This window comes from Lissotriton helveticus, chromosome 10, assembly GCF_964261635.1.
Source record: "Lissotriton helveticus chromosome 10, aLisHel1.1, whole genome shotgun sequence".
Classification (NCBI taxonomy): Eukaryota; Metazoa; Chordata; class Amphibia; order Caudata; family Salamandridae; genus Lissotriton; species Lissotriton helveticus.
The window spans coordinates 58,400,267-58,416,167 of NC_136071.1; positions in this window are offsets into that span (position 1 = coordinate 58,400,267).

Genomic DNA, 15,901 nt, shown 5'->3' on the forward strand with positions numbered 1-15,901 from the left:
TAAAGTCAGACCTAAATAAGTCCATCCATTGACGGGCGTGGACAATTAGTTGCGCTGGGATTGAACACCATGTACTTTGTTTTATATATGTTAATCACCAAATTCCTGTTCCTACAGAATTTGGTGAATTGGTCTAACACCCGCTGCATCCCCATAGATGTTTTTGAGAGCAGCAGGGTGTCATCCGCAAACATAAGTGCAGGAAATTTACCGCCAGCTAAGTTAGGGGCGTCAATGTTGTGTACACTAATTAGGTCATCGACAAGGCCATTTAAAAAAAGGGAAAATAAAGTAGGGGCAAGTACGCATCCCTGCCTAACTCCCTTCTCAATAGGAAAAGCTCTTGTCAGCTGGCCGTATTTGCCATAACGTACCTTTGCATAGGTTCCTTCGTGGAGTCTTTTAAATTGGTGACATAAGTAGGGTGGATCCCCATTGTTGTTAATATACTCCACAGTTGGTTCCTGTCCACCATGTCAAATGCGGATTTGAGGTCCACAAATGTCAGGTAGAGGCTACCCCCTTCCAAGACCACATGCTTCCAGTAAAGTACCTGGAGCCGTAGTAATTGGTCGATGGTAGATGTTTTAGCACGGAACCCTGCTTGCAGGTGGGAGAGGATGTTATTCTCACTAATCCAATCTTGCAAGCGCTGCAAAAGCAGTTTGGCATAGATTTTTTGAGTAACGTCAATAAGGCTGATTGGCCTATAGTTTGACGGGGCCAACGGAGATCCCTTTTTATAAATCGGAATAATTTCGGCCCCCAGCCAGGTACTTGGAACCTCTTGACCGTCAAGAATAGCATTAAATATGACGGTCAAGTAGGGGACCCAGATCTTCGGCTCATCTCTGAAAAGATCACCAGGGATCTTGTCTAACCCTGGGGCCTTGTTACATTTTAATGCTTGAACTGCAAGTGTAACTTCCGACATGGTAAAGGGGGGAGGAAGGCATCCAGGGGCCAATCTCAGAGACGTGGTTAGTAACACTTTATGCTGGGAAGCAGGGCTAGAGTAAAGATCACCAAAGTATGCACACCAGGCTTCCTCGGCGATGTTGGGATCGATCTTTGCCTTACCTTCTGGCTTCCCAGTATGAACCAGGTTCCAAAAAGTTCGGGCATCTTTCGCTATTAATGCCTGTTTAATGGCCTGCCATTTCTCTGTTTCCCATTCGGATTTTGCATGGGAGAGGAGATTCTTATAGGCATTCCTTGCGGCCATAATGGTTGCTCTATGGCCTAATTTGAGGGCAGAAATTAGAGTGGTCTTCGCCCTCCTACAAGACTGAATATACTAGGGATTTGTGACACGTGCCTGTCGGTTAGTCTGATTTGCCGGTTTAAAAAAGCTAACCGCTAGGGCCAGCATTAGTTCATTATGTATGTTTAAAAATTTAGCGTCTTGATCAAGATTATGGGCCTTTTCATGCAATGTTTTTAGGCGCTCAAACTGGGGAATGACACTTTTATACAATGATGCCAAATTATCTGGCGAAGGCCCAATAGAGGCCCATCGGATTCTTTTACCACCCTGTAAGATCCTAATGTTACTGGAGACCGTATCATCCTCTTGGTACTCCCCGTCGGGAAGTGGCAATTCCAGATCTGCTACCAAGGGGTTATGGTCACTTTCCGAGCGGTAAAATACATGGAAATATCGGATCAAATGCCATAAGGACATACTAACCATAAGATAATCTATTATTGATGAGTGGCCCATTCCATTGTAGGTACTCCTTCCTGGGCTGTCCCCCGGGAAGCGACCATTACAAGCTCTAAGTGAGAATGTATATGTCAATGAAGTGAGCTGCATGGCCATGGGTGTCCAAGATTTAGTTTGATAAACATTTGGGGGTGGGATCCGGCAGGCGTCATCCTCATCTGTTGTTATTTGAGAAACCCCCCAAGTGGTTCGAAATGACAATTAAAGTCCCCCCCCATTATCACCTTGGTATCGCTTGAGAAGCTATTTAATAGAGCAGTTAAAGACTCTAGAGTATGAGAAACCGCACCCCCCAAAACAGGACGTAGGTAGATGTTAATGATCGCTATTTTGGGTGTGTTTGGGCGAGTTAGGAGAATACATAGTATATCACAAGTATTGGTGTTAATCCTTTTGACCGAGAACCCAAGATGGGCACCCACCCATATGGTCAGTCCACCAGATGGTCTACCTCTAGGTCCCTTGGTTGCAAGCTCAGCGTAAGTAACAAAACCCATTCTATGATGGATAGCCCTGGCCCATGTCTCTTGGAATATACAGATACCATGGTTATCCACATAGTCACACCACTCCATGCTATCTAGCTTTGCAGCCAAGCCTGCCACATTCCATGTTATCAACAATAGATTTTTATTATTGTGAGACAGTTGGTCGATTGGCTGATTAGGGGGTATGGCATTTTCTACAATTGGGTCACCCACTTCAGGACTCGTCTGTACCATAGAGATCTCATGGTTGGTTATGGTGCGGTTAGCCTCATGTATACTAGAGGGGGAACTACCACATTGGAGGGATGTAGTTAAAAACCTTGTCCCACTCTGGATATCCTCCTCTACTAGCCCCCCTCCACCAACACTTAAATCTTTAACAAGGGGGGCGGCCATGACGGGAAGTCAATCGCAGCCGTCGAGGCCGAAAAGGGCGCCATATCTGTTCGAGATTTCCAATGGGGTAAAAGGAATCAGGTGCTCCATATTCCTACTCCCCTGCAAATGCTCTGGCCCCACAAGGGGCAGACTGGGGCCGCTAGCAGGGACTATGTTCCACCCTACATTATTCCTGGTAGGTAGAGGCCTTTGAAAGTGACTCATATAACTATTAGTGGAAGGCATGTGAATGTTCCTAATACCATTGGAGTCAGGTAGCCCCCCAGAGAAAAGAGCAGGGGTCACATACGACCTTGGATAAAAATAGGTTAGATCGTATGGGACTATAGCAGTATTCAGATTCATAGGGGGCCCTGTTAGTATGGACCTAACTGCTTCTGGGTTCCTAAAATTAATAACAACTATGTCTCCCTCAATATTTTTTTCCCTAGTGCCCAACCAGGGCAGGCGTCTAACATGGACTATCTCCCCATCGATGTAATATGGGAGTGGTCTATTTTGTCCTAACCAATGTAGAATCTTATTCTTAAGTTGGGGATGGCCCTCCTTTCTGCCTGCTTCTAATGGGGGGACACCTGTGAGTACAACTACAAAGGGTAGCGACTCTGGGGGTAATTCAACATTGGGTCCATATAATTTGTCATTTGTGGGCTTTGCAAACCTCCCCCTACCCAGTTGCTGGCTCTTTGTACTAGGATTAACGTCACCCTTCTGGGGTTCTCTTACAACCTGGGCCGTAGATTTTGTTACTGTTTGGACAGGAGCCTGGACCTGTTGGGAGACCAAGTTTTTCTGCTGGTTGTTATTTAAGGGCTTACTAGTTACAGTGTTTGCCTTAGCAGAGATCTTGGGAGGGTCTACAGAGCTCAGTTTGTTACTAACAGGGGGTTTAGTGGCTCCGTTATTGCCACTGTTACAGCCATTTGGAGCCGGCGGGATAGGAGCAGAGATAGTTGGAATCTGGGGTATAGTTGTCGACACAATAGTAGGCCTTGAAGAGGTCATAAGAACACTTGTCTTGTCAGCATACAGTGCCTCCAGATTGCCTAGTCGATGCTCCACCCTTTTTAGGATATCCAGGATCGGGAGCATAAAGGACCTAAGCAACTGCTCAACAGTATTCCGCTCAGTATCAATAGAGGGAGCAGTTACTAAGCTTGGAGTGGAAACAGCCTCATTTTCCCTCCCTCGAATATTAACGGGTTGTATAAGGTGTGGGTCAGGAATTGGTACTGCTATGGGCACTATATCAGTTGGTACCGAAGTTTTAGATGTAATTACGCCAGTGGTCTTAAGTTTTGATGATTTACCAAACTCAGTATGACTGAGCTTGCCCCTTTGAGGAGCTCCTAACCCCCTCCTCTTTTTAGTAGGTGGTGGACCAAGGGCTTTAGACGTAGTAGGTGGTCTGCCTAACCTTTTGGACGGCTCCTTAGGTAGAGGACAAGATACATTGTCTACATTGGGAGAGGGACTGGGGACACATGAAAGCAAAGCATTAGGTGAAGAAACAATCAATAAGGAGCCCGTAGGCGGTGGAGTACTTCTGAGGAGTAAGGGAAATTTGTCCAAAGACAATGGATCTTCATAGGGTGTGTCAGTAATAGTGTCCGACATAATGGGTGAAGATGCCAGATCAATTAATGGTCTATTTTTCAGGGACTCAATAGAACGACGTCGTTCAATCCTACGTTCAGATAGTGGGTCATCCTTATCCAAGTCCACGGCAGCCCTAGTAAAATAATTATCTAGTGTTCTTTTGCTGGTCCCCACAATACTGGAGTTCTCAGTGTTAGCCGCCATGGATAAGAGCCTACCTTACAGTCTGGGTCCAAAGATGTTAGTGGGGTAGCCCGTCCCGTCCTCGGGCATCCCCGGACGGCCACAGATGGTCCCGCCCTTGTCCCGGGCTTCTCCCGGCACGTTCCCGCACGCTCCCGTGCAGCGGGTCTACCTGGGACTAAAATAAGGACTATGGGAAAAGAGGAGGGGCTGTCAGGGAGAGCGGCCCAGGTGGTGGCAATCCGGGCAGGCAGCGCTCCTGGGAAGTGTAGTCCCCAGTGGAGCGCTTGTACTCGCTCGCAGCCCTAGACTTCAACGCGCCTCCTGTGGCACCGGCAAAGTCCGCTCAAGGTCGGCAAAGTCTCCCCACGCAGCGGGACCCGCGGAGCGGGTGCCGCAAGGAGTGAAGCAAAGCGGGAGGAAAACAGCACGCACCCAGCGTTGGTTACAAAGAGCAGCAAAGCAGCAAAGCGTCCCGTTAGAACCCAAGTCCTTGTGGGATTTAACAGATCCAGGTGAGGAGGGGCCGTCAGGGAGAGCGGCCCAGGTGGTGGCAATCCGGGCAGGCAGCGCTCCTGGGAAGTGTAGTCCCCAGTGGAGCGCTTGCACTCGCTCGCAGCCCTAGACTTCAATGCACCTCCTGTGGCACCGGCAAAGTCCGCTCAAGGTCGGCAAAGTCTCCCCACGCAGCGGGACCCGCGGAGCGGGTGCCGCAAGGAGTGAAGCAAATCGGGAGGAAAACAGCACGCACCCAGCGTTGGTTACAAAGAGCAGCAAAGCAGCAAAGCGTCCCGTTAGAACCCAAGTCCTTGTGGGATTTAACAGATCCAGGTGAGGAGGGGCCGTCAGGGAGAGCGGCCCAGGTGGTGGCAATCCGGGCAGGCAGCGCTCCTGGGAAGTGTAGTCCCCAGTGGAGCGCTTGCACTCGCTCGCAGCCCTAGACTTCAACGCGCCTCCTGTGGCACCGGCAAAGTCCGCTCAAGGTCGGCAAAGTCTCTCCACGCAGCGGGACCCGCGGAGCGGGTGCCGCTAGGAGTGAAGCAAAGCGGGAGGAAAACAGCACGCACCCAGCGTTGGTTACAAAGAGCAGCAAAGCAGCAAAGCGTCCCGTTAGAACCCAAGTCCTTGTGGGATTTAACAGATCCAGGTGAGGAGGGGCCGTCAGGGAGAGCGGCCCAGGTGGTGGCAATCCGGGCAGGCAGCGCTCCTGGGAAGTGTAGTCCCCAGTGGAGCGCTTGCACTCGCTCGCAGCCCTAGACTTCAACGCGCCTCCTGTGGCACCGGCAAAGTCCGCTCAAGGTCGGCAAAGTCTCCCCACGCAGCGGGACCCGCGGAGCGGGTGCCGCAAGGAGTGAAGCAAAGCGGGAGGAAAACAGCACGCACCCAGCGTTGGTTACAAAGAGCAGCAAAGCAGCAAAGCGTCCCGTATTTATATTGAACTAAATAAAATACCAGTTATTTTTCTGTTTCTTCCATTTATATTTAATAATGTTAATATTATATATTAATATTATTAAATATTTAATTTTAATTTTTACATTTGTATAAAGTAACATGACAATTATTATATTTGATCAAGATATGGAAATACTAATTAAGACATTTTTTTACACATATTTCTGACAATGTTGTTTTTAAATTATACATATAAATATATTATGTTGTTAACTTTATAACTGTAAAGGGGAATAATATGTATAATAATAATATCTGGTATTGGTAAAAGATTATTTATGCAATTATATACTTTTATAATACTTAGACATTATTATTAAAAATTTATAATTAATTAATAAAAATAACAAATATAATTGTTATTATTATTATTAATTAATTAACTTAAACATTTATCTTTTCTTTTCAGAAATACATACATTCAGAGAAATAAAAATACATTATTTAAGGCAATTATTTATATAGTAAATGGTTATAAATTTTATATTAATAATAATAAATAAGTTATATTATTTATTATTATTAATTATTAACAAAACAATTATTCATGTTTAGTTATAAAGAAACACAATTTTTTTCCTATAAATGTACACAAAAATAAATTTTTTACATATATTATTTCATATGTTACATACTTATTTAATATTATTAATATATATTAATTACTATATATTAATTAATATTAAATAATAATTTTTTGGGGAACAGTTTAAATTATAATGAGTCTACTGTATTAATTTGTTACAATAACAATGTGTATGTATTATATTTTTAGACTATAACATTGTATTTTCTATGATACCTTCTCAAAATTGGTTTAAGGGGACTACTTTTTTACCGCGTAAGGTTATTGCGCTTCATTCAGGACTGGAGAAGCTCGCGGTTGGGTGTTGCTTCGTGTGGAGAGAGGTAAGGTAAATTTTATATACTATTTATGACTGAGTGGTAATGTGTAAGGGTATATTCGAACTGTGTAGTGTTTTTGAGTGTATGTATGAATTGTTTATGTAGCGTTTAGGTGTAATGTCGTCGTTATAGATGCGTCGTGTATGTTTTAGTTCTAGTGTTATTTGAATTGTTAGGAAATGTTTTCTTACATGGTTAATGTTAATTGTGAGTGTATTTACAAATTTTATGGGCTATTTGTGGGTGGGTTTCGTTATGTATGTTTTTTTACAGGTTCCGGTTCCTCGCATGAATACTACATGGAAGGAAGCGTGGTTTTTTTGGGAGATACTAATGTATGACTTATTATGGTTATATTTTTACGTGTATCTCCTATTTTTCGTGTTTGCCAGGAGCGGATTTTAATAATTTTTACCTTTTTTCGGGTTTTTTGAGGGTTTCGTATTGGATTGATACATTGGTATGCGTTTTAAGTTGTGTGTATATCACTTTAAATAATAAAGTGTCCACACTACTGTTTTCGGGATTTCCTGGAGCGTTTATTTTATTTTAACCTTATTTTCGGGTTTTTGATGGTTTCCCATATTGGATTTCTCTTACTTTGTAATGGATTGTATGGATTGTATTTTGCTTCATTACGTCTCTGTCATCTACAAAAATTGTAAGTAATTTTATATTTCTATTTATTGGGTGGGAAATGTCGATCTTTATGTAATGTGTATGTGTGATGTAATTATAAATATTGCATATTTGTTCACAAATAATGTCCAAAATTTTGATACGTTTGTAAAACAGGTTTTTCCGTCTGGTGCGTACACAAATAAATCAGTAGGTTTTCCGACGAGTGAGCTGGCCACATACAATTGTCCATGTGAGAAGCACGGATTCTCCAAATTTAGTCTACACACTTGCAGCGATTGTCCTTGTGCTTTGTTGATAGTCATTGCAAAAGCGAGTCGCACCGGAAAATGTAAACGTTCAGTATTGGAAAGATTCTGAGGGCCATGGGGGGGTCGGGGGGCCGATATTTAACACATTTTTATTTATTTATTTTGTTGGGGTTTTTTTTGCCAGAAACCTTCACGGGAGTGTACTCAACAACTTCCCAAAGTTTAATGCCGAGTGGATGAATGGTGTAGTAATGCATAAAGAACAAACAGACAGACATACATTCGTTTTTATATATTTAGACTAGCTTACACGTCGCACGTTGCTGCGATCTCAGAAGAAAGGAAATTTAAGGAAACTTGTTATGATAACATTCAATTTACATAGTGTCATTTTTATTGAAACGTATTCATTTTAATATGGAAAACATTTCAAAGTGTTGTTTTAATTCTGTTTTTTTATTCGAGTGCTTGTGGATATACAATATTTTTTGTTTTTCCGTCTGGTGCGTAGACGAATAAATCAGAAGGTTTTCTGACACGTGAGCTGGCCACATACAAATTTCCATGTGAGAAGCACGGATTCTCCAAATCTAGTCCACACACTTGCAGCGATTGTCCTTGTGCTTTGTTGATGGTCATTGCAAAAGCGAGTCGCACCGGAGAGTGTAAACGTTCAGTATTGGAAAGATTATGAGGGCCCTGGATGGCCGGGGGGGTGATATTTAACACATTTGTTTTTTGTTTTTTTGCCAGAAACCTTCGCGGGAGTGTACTCAACAACTTTTAACATATTTCTTGTTTTTTTTGCCAGAAACCTTCATGGGAGTGTACTCAACAACTTACCAAAGTTTCATGCCGATCGGATGAATGGTGTAGTACTGCATAAAGGACATATATATAGATTAGCTAGGTTTCACTACCAAAGACTAACTGCTTCAACACTTAACACTCTGTCCTGGGCTCACAGAAAGGAGATAGTTGGCTCCAGGACTGGTGGCACCAGTCTTCTGCTGATGTGCATGGCTCCACTAAATGGGGTTTAGGTATTGCAAGGCAAGTTTGAATGCCAGTAGGAATGTCTCCTCCAGTAGCTGAGGAAGAGGATGCTATCCTCCGCGGAAGAATTCCAGTGGCTCCGTTAGAACTGGAATTTTGGATTTTCAGGGAAATGACGGCCGAGTTGGGGGAACTCTCTTAAAACTGTGAGGGTTTAACAGGAGTCTAAATGACCAGTCCTGGACATTAGAGGGCTCTTCTTTGAGAAGGCAGAGCTGCAGAACTTGGGATTGACATCTTACTCCTGGAAGACTGGGTCAACCTACCAAACCTACAGGAAAGAAATACCTCTTCGGCAGCTTCAATTAGAATTTTTCCTTCTCTGATCTTTTCGGTGGGAAACATGTGCTTCTGGGCCGCTTGGCAAATAGCCGCTTTAGCAGAGCCTTTTCCCATGACAGCTTGCCATGCTTAAGAAGGTTTCTACGTTTAATGGTAAAAGAATTCCAGCTTCTCCATGACTCTGTAGTGGTCACTCACAGTGGGTGTTATTTTTTCCAAATATTCTTCATTTCCAATTTGATAACGTTTTTCGATGCTTTTCTTTGTAATACTTTTTTACTATTTTTTACATATTACAATCAATTCTTTTTTCTAATTCGTTGTTGGTGTTTTTATCTAAAGTGGTTTAGGCCTCTTAAGTTCTCTATTGATGGTATCAGCATTAGGCACATTTCCATAATGTACCAGTTATTAGGAATGTCCTATTACTTACCGGTAATCTTCATTACTCCTGGTCCTGTTGTCTTCGTCCCATTCCTTAACTAAATGGAGATGACCATCTCCTCAACAGAAAAAAAAGAACAGGAGCATGCTGGTATACCCAACCCACTCCCTCCCACTGGGAGTACATAAGTGGTACCAGCCCAGCATGTAGCCTGAAAACACCAAGCCAACAACCGGAAGGCGGGCCGCCAGGGAGGGATGGAGTGAGGGGAGTAATGAATGGGACGAGGACAACGGTACCAGGAGTAATGAAGATTACCGGTAGGTAATAGGATATTACCCCCAGGTCCCTTCTGTCCTTGTCCCATTCCTTAACTAAGTGAAGAATACCAAAGCAGAGAACCCGGCCTTCCAGAACCCCACCTCCGCCAAGGGCACTAGACCGAAAAACAACACCCCACAGGAGCAAAAGAAGCCCACAAGAAGGAAAAAAACGCAGACAGGAGCACACAACCAAGCATGCCCCCAACCAAACGGACAGAGCCGAGACCCCAAAACCAGCAGGGGACGACCATGGAAAAAACACAAAAATCACCCCCAGGCAAGCCAGAAGGGGGCCACATAGGCAGAGCCAAGCCCCAAGGGAGCAACCATAGGGGCCAAAACCAAGCCCCCCACGAATGACCAAAGGAAGCCCAGGAGAAGTGGGTGCACCCCAAACAGAGAAATGGAGCCAGAAAGGGCAACCAACCAGGCAGAAACCCCCAAGGGCTAAGCCCACGGACCCAGGCACCACCAGGCAGCCACTTAACCAGGGACCAAACAGGCCAACCCACCTCAAAGGCCGAGAGAAGATTAGAACAGACAGCACAGGGCGGCAGGGCCGAAAGCCCAGGAAGGAACATAGCAGAGGCAAGACGTGACCAACCACAGGACCACCCCAACAACCAGGGGAAGCCACCAGCAGAGTTGCAACGACCAAAGAGGGTAAAACCGGACAAGGAAACTGGCACCCACCCAGAGGAGCAGCCAGGAAGAGTAGGGGGCAGGGAACCCAAGCAAGCCCCCCCCCCCCCGAGCCGACAACAGCAGCAACAGAGAACTCGGAGGCCAAAAACCCACAGAAAGACCAGGCCACAGTGCAGGACCAACCAATGGCCAACACCAGCCAAGACACCGAAGAGCCGCAGGAACCAAAAGGCCACCCCACCGGGAGAAGAACCCTGAGCACAAAAAACGGCCAGGCCGGAGGTCAACCCCCACAGCAGGAGACACCGGGACAAAAAACCCAGCAACCCACCCAACGGAGGCCAGGGAGAGCAAAGAAGCTCATCCTAAAGCATACCCGGCAAAAACCAGGGCACAACCAAGAAAGACAACAACAGAGGCCCAGCACGGAACCGGGGAAACCAAAACCCCAGAACCAGAAAGGAGGAAATAATACCAACCAAGAGCTGACCAATCGACAGGAGGAGATAGGAGGACACCAAGGAACCAGCGAAGGCAAACCCCAAGAGGCAGAAGGGCAAAACTGGAAAGACCAACAAGGAGGCTAATAGCCCAACCCCGCAGGAGACCCACAAACGCCCAAGAAGCCAGCTGGAGAACCGTCAGGCCAGCCAGCCAGGAGGCACACAACACAGCACCACTAGGACCCGGAAGCAGCCAACCACAGCCAGGCCAACCAGAGAGCGGAGAAGCAGAGGGAGGGAGCCCAGCAGCCCACACAACAGACCCAGCACCACAGTCATCCGAAAAGGAGAAGGCAGCCCAGGATTGCGCTAAATCCCAAGAGAACGAGCGGCCAGGAAAGTACACAAGCAGGGACCAAAAGAGGACCCCAAGCAAACAAGGGCACCAATCCTGACACAACCACGCTGAGAGGCGCACCAGCAACCCAAACACACAAGCGAATGGGAGGCCAAACACAAGGGCAAACCAAACAGACGCAGAGCCCAGACCCCAAGAGCACACTGGAACAACCCAGGCACCAGAAACCAAAGGAGAGGCCAAAGGCACACCACCCAACAGGGGAGCGGGAACAGACTCAATCAAGGGGAGAAGGAACACCCCGGAGCCAACAAGAGAGCAAGGGACACATACAACACAGGCCGTAAACACCCCACGCGGGAGCACAGGCCCCACGACAGGCCCCCAAAGGGAAAAGAAAAAGAGCTCCAGACCCGAGGCAAAGCCAACCGAAACCCAAAAGTGGAACAAGAGGAGCGGGAAGCAACAATGCAATCCACGCACCATGGGAGGCCGGCACCCAACATCCACAAGCAGGGAAAGGGCACAGCAGACAGGGCAGGGCACAAGAGCAAGGCACCTGAAGAACAAGGGGCCACCCCAAGGCAGAAGCCAAGGAAGACCAACAACACCCAACCACCACAGGAGGCAAAAAGGAGCAGCAGGCGGGAAGGCAAGCCCAACAAGCCCACACCCAACACCAGCCAGAACCCACCAGGGCCCCGACCAGCACTGCACCAGAGCCAACAGCCCAACAAGGCCAAGTGACCACCAGAGCCGAGGAAGGACACAACCGCACCGCCCCACGGAAAATAAGGGGGATGGCCCAGCGAATTCCGTGAAAGGCAGACACCCCAAGCACGGGGCAAGCAAAAGCACCCGAAAGGAAGCAAGAAGCGCCCAACAACCAAAACCACAGGCAGGCAGGCACCCAGACAGGCACACTGCATGTTATATTTATGTTATAATGTTATGGTATAATGGGATTTTTACCGCGCACAAATACTCAAGAGTGTCCTGGCGCACAAAATAACAGTGACCTGATGGAATGAAGCAGATTAGCATAACTGCTTAAAGAGGAAGGTTTTCAGGTGCTTTTTGAAAAATCTGAGGTCCTGAAAGTGCCGCAATGCCAAAGGCAAGGAATTCCAGATGATAGCTGCTTTGACAGACAGAGACTGGCCCCCTAACCGCATTCTGAGGAAATGTGGGATCGCCATCCGCCTCTGGGAGGCTGAACGCAGCGGAATATAGAAGGAAAAATGCTTCCTAATATACAGTGGTCCAAGATCATGCAAAGCTCTATGTGCCAGAGTAAGAACCTTAAATTGCACTCTCTGGGCCACCGGCAGCCAGTGCAGCTCACGTAGTTGTTGTTTTACGCTAGACCATCCCGAGATATTAAACAGAAGTCTAGCAGCTGCATTCTGTATGGTTTGAAGCTTATTTTTTAGGTATCCAGGGATTCCCACATACAGGGCATTGGCATAGTCAATGCGGGAGAGAATAAGAGCCCGCACAACCAGCTCCTTGGCCGACCTTTGAAGCACAGAGAAAAACCTTCTAAGTGCTTTGAGGGTGCCGAAGCAAAATCCAGTGAGTTTCTTAATTTGCACCGCTAACCGCAGGTCCTCCTCAAACCAGACCCCCGGGTTTTTTGCTGGGGCACCAACAGATTTAGGGCGGGGATAATCTGAGGGCCATAAAGACTCCCTAAAGGTGGGCGGAAACTGACCAACTAGAGGAACCTCAGACTTGTCCTCATTGCATTTGAGTTGGGCCTGAGCCAACCATCCAAACACAGCAGAAAGACAATTCCGGGCAGGTTCTATTGACAGGTCAGAGTCCTCCCATGTACATAAAAGCTGGGTGTCCTCAGCGTATGCGATTATTTTTGCACCCATTTTATCCGCCAGAACAATCGCGGCAGAGAGGTCAAGTAAAATCAGGGCCGCTCTGGCGCCCGCATCCAGGGGGTCCCTGATGGCCTCCGCCATCTCCACTAGCGCAGCCTTGGTACTATAAGTAGCCCAAAAGCCTGACTGCGACGGATGGAGAAGACCAGAAGTCTCCACAAAGGCATCCAGTTGTCGAAAAATCACCTTCTCACAGACCTTTGCCAGAGCCGGAAAAAGAGATATGGGGCGATAGCTGACAAGTTTGGATGGGTCAAGCGAAGGTTTCTTCAAAAGAGGTAGAAGCTTAACCTGTTTCCTGCTCCCAGGTATCACAGCGGTCTGAACAGATAAATTAATAATCTTATTGACCGCTGGATATACCACCTCCGCGACTCCAGCCAACACTCTAGCCAGGCAGGGGTCAGTCGTAGACCCTGATTTGAGGGTTTTGAGAATGGCCAGGACATCTGGGCCAGCAGTAGGCTCAAAGTTCCTAAGCAGCGGAGCCGATGGCAAGGATGCTGCAAGGGGTAGAGGTAGAGGTAGAGGTAGAGGAACCCACTGCACCATATCCCCCGGCCCTGAACTGTCTTGAATGTTCTATACTTTCTAAACAAAAAAGTAGACAACTCCTCACACCCTTGAGAAGAGACAGGAAGGACCGTTTGTTGTGCAACTGGTGCCAGGAACCTTCTCACAATAGCAAAAATCTCATTACTATTGTTGTTAGCTTTTGCAATCCGTTCAGCATAGAAACCCATTTTAGCCTCATTAATATCTGCATAGTAGTCTCTCTGCACTTTGCAAAGAGCATTTTTAGCCAATAGGCAGTATTGCTGCCGCCAGCACCGTTCCAATGTTTTGAAGCCCAATTTAAGGTCTCTAAGAGAGCCTGAATACCATGGTTTGGATGGCGTTGGTCTCGGTCGCCTAGTGGAGGGGGGTTTTAACACTTTACCAACTCCTTGGTTAATCCAGCAAGAAAAGCTATCCACCCCTTCCTCAAGATCAGAGGTGGGCACCGGACAGGTCACTGAAAGGACCCTCGAGAGAGGCAGAATGTCAATCTTCTGACCCGGATTATTGTAAGCCGGAGCAACAGAGGAAGGTGGGTTCCCTATGGGCCAGGAAAACTGTACCAAATGGTGATCTGATCAAGTCACCTGAAGAGGGTCAACTACAGACAGAGCACATTTGGAACAGACCAGGTCAATTATGTGTCCCCCTTGATATGAAAGCAGCTTTATTCACTGAGTAGGGTGGGCAAGGTCAAACAGATCCATTAGCTCCCTAGAGCCCCCGGACTCAGGGCAATCTAAATGGATGTTAAAATCGCCCAAAAAGAGGAAATTTGAAAACCTTAGGGTACGAGAAATAATGACATCATCCAAAGCTCTCAGAAAGGCACCTGGCGGGCCAGGGGGCCAGTAGAGCAATGTCCCGCCCAGTGTGAAATGGGGCTAAATGACTATGGAGAAGTCCAGTGTCTCCCCCTCCACTAAACCCACAGTTGCCTCACAAGAGAAGACCCACGTCTCCCTAAACACCACTGCAATCTCACCCCCTCTCCCCGTTGTGCAATCCAGTCTTGCAATTTTAAATCCCACAGGAATGGCAAGCTCAACCACCGGGGCACAGGATTCTTGGAGCCAGGTTTCGGTAATAAATAACACATCTAGGTGATCATCTGAAAGGATTTTACTTATATCTGAGACATGTTTGACCATGGAGCGGGCATTAACCCTTTTGGACGTCACCAGGGAGGGCAGTATTTAAATGCCCAGTGCAAGGATAATTTTTCTTTGTGAAAATGTGGTGTGTACACGTTGCATTTTCACCCGTTTCCTGTCGTGGGCACTACGCCTACCCACACAAGTAAGGTACCATTTTTATCGGAAGCCTTAGGGTAATTCAGATTTGTAAAGCAACTGATTTTACCTATTGAATGCATTTCTGCCTCCCAAATGAAAGACAATGTGTAAAAAAAAACATTTTGAAAAATGACCAAAAATTCTCATGCTAGTATGAGTATTCCCAATTTCGGAAATGTGCAAATATCTACTGTTTCGAAACTCTATATTTTCTTCCCTTTTAAAAAATACATAGGAGTCTTTCATACCAAATTTTCCATGTGTACATTTTCCCAGAATACTTGCTATATACCCAGTACATAATAAAAAACCATTGCAAGACGCTGCTCAGTTTTTGGCTCTGGGTTCATCAGGTTCTTGGTGAACCTACAAGTCCTATATATCCCCACAACCAGTAAGGTCCAGTGGATGTAACGGTATATTGCTTTTAAAGAGCTGTCATATTTAAAAGAAGTTACAGGTGAAAACGTTGACATAAAAGGTTGGTTTTTTCAACTGATTTTCCACTTTTCTCCTAAATTTAACTGTTACTTTCTATAAAGAAACCTTGATTGATTTACACAAATGACCCCTTGCTGCATTCAGAGTTGTTTCTACGTTTCTAAAATGTATAGATTTCCAGGATACATTATTGATTTCATACCCATTTCTACCATTAACTGGAAGGAGGTTGAAAGCACAAAAAATAGCACAAATAGGCTATGTCCCTGAAAAATGCCACAACTGTGTAAAAATGTTTGATTTTCTGACAAAAGTCTATCATTCCCTAAAAGCTGGGGAAATTGGGATTTCAGCCCCACAAACCCTTTTCTTATACCATTTGCAGGGAAAAACCCAGACACATTCATATGCTGGACTTTTTCCCCATTTTTCCCCCCAAAAACTAAATTTAGCTGTATTTTGGCTGAAATCTGGGACCCCCCAGGGGAATCCACAAACCCTGGTACCTTTAGAATACCCATGATGTTGGAAGAAAAGGACGCAAATTTGGCATGGATACCTTATGTGGTCGAAA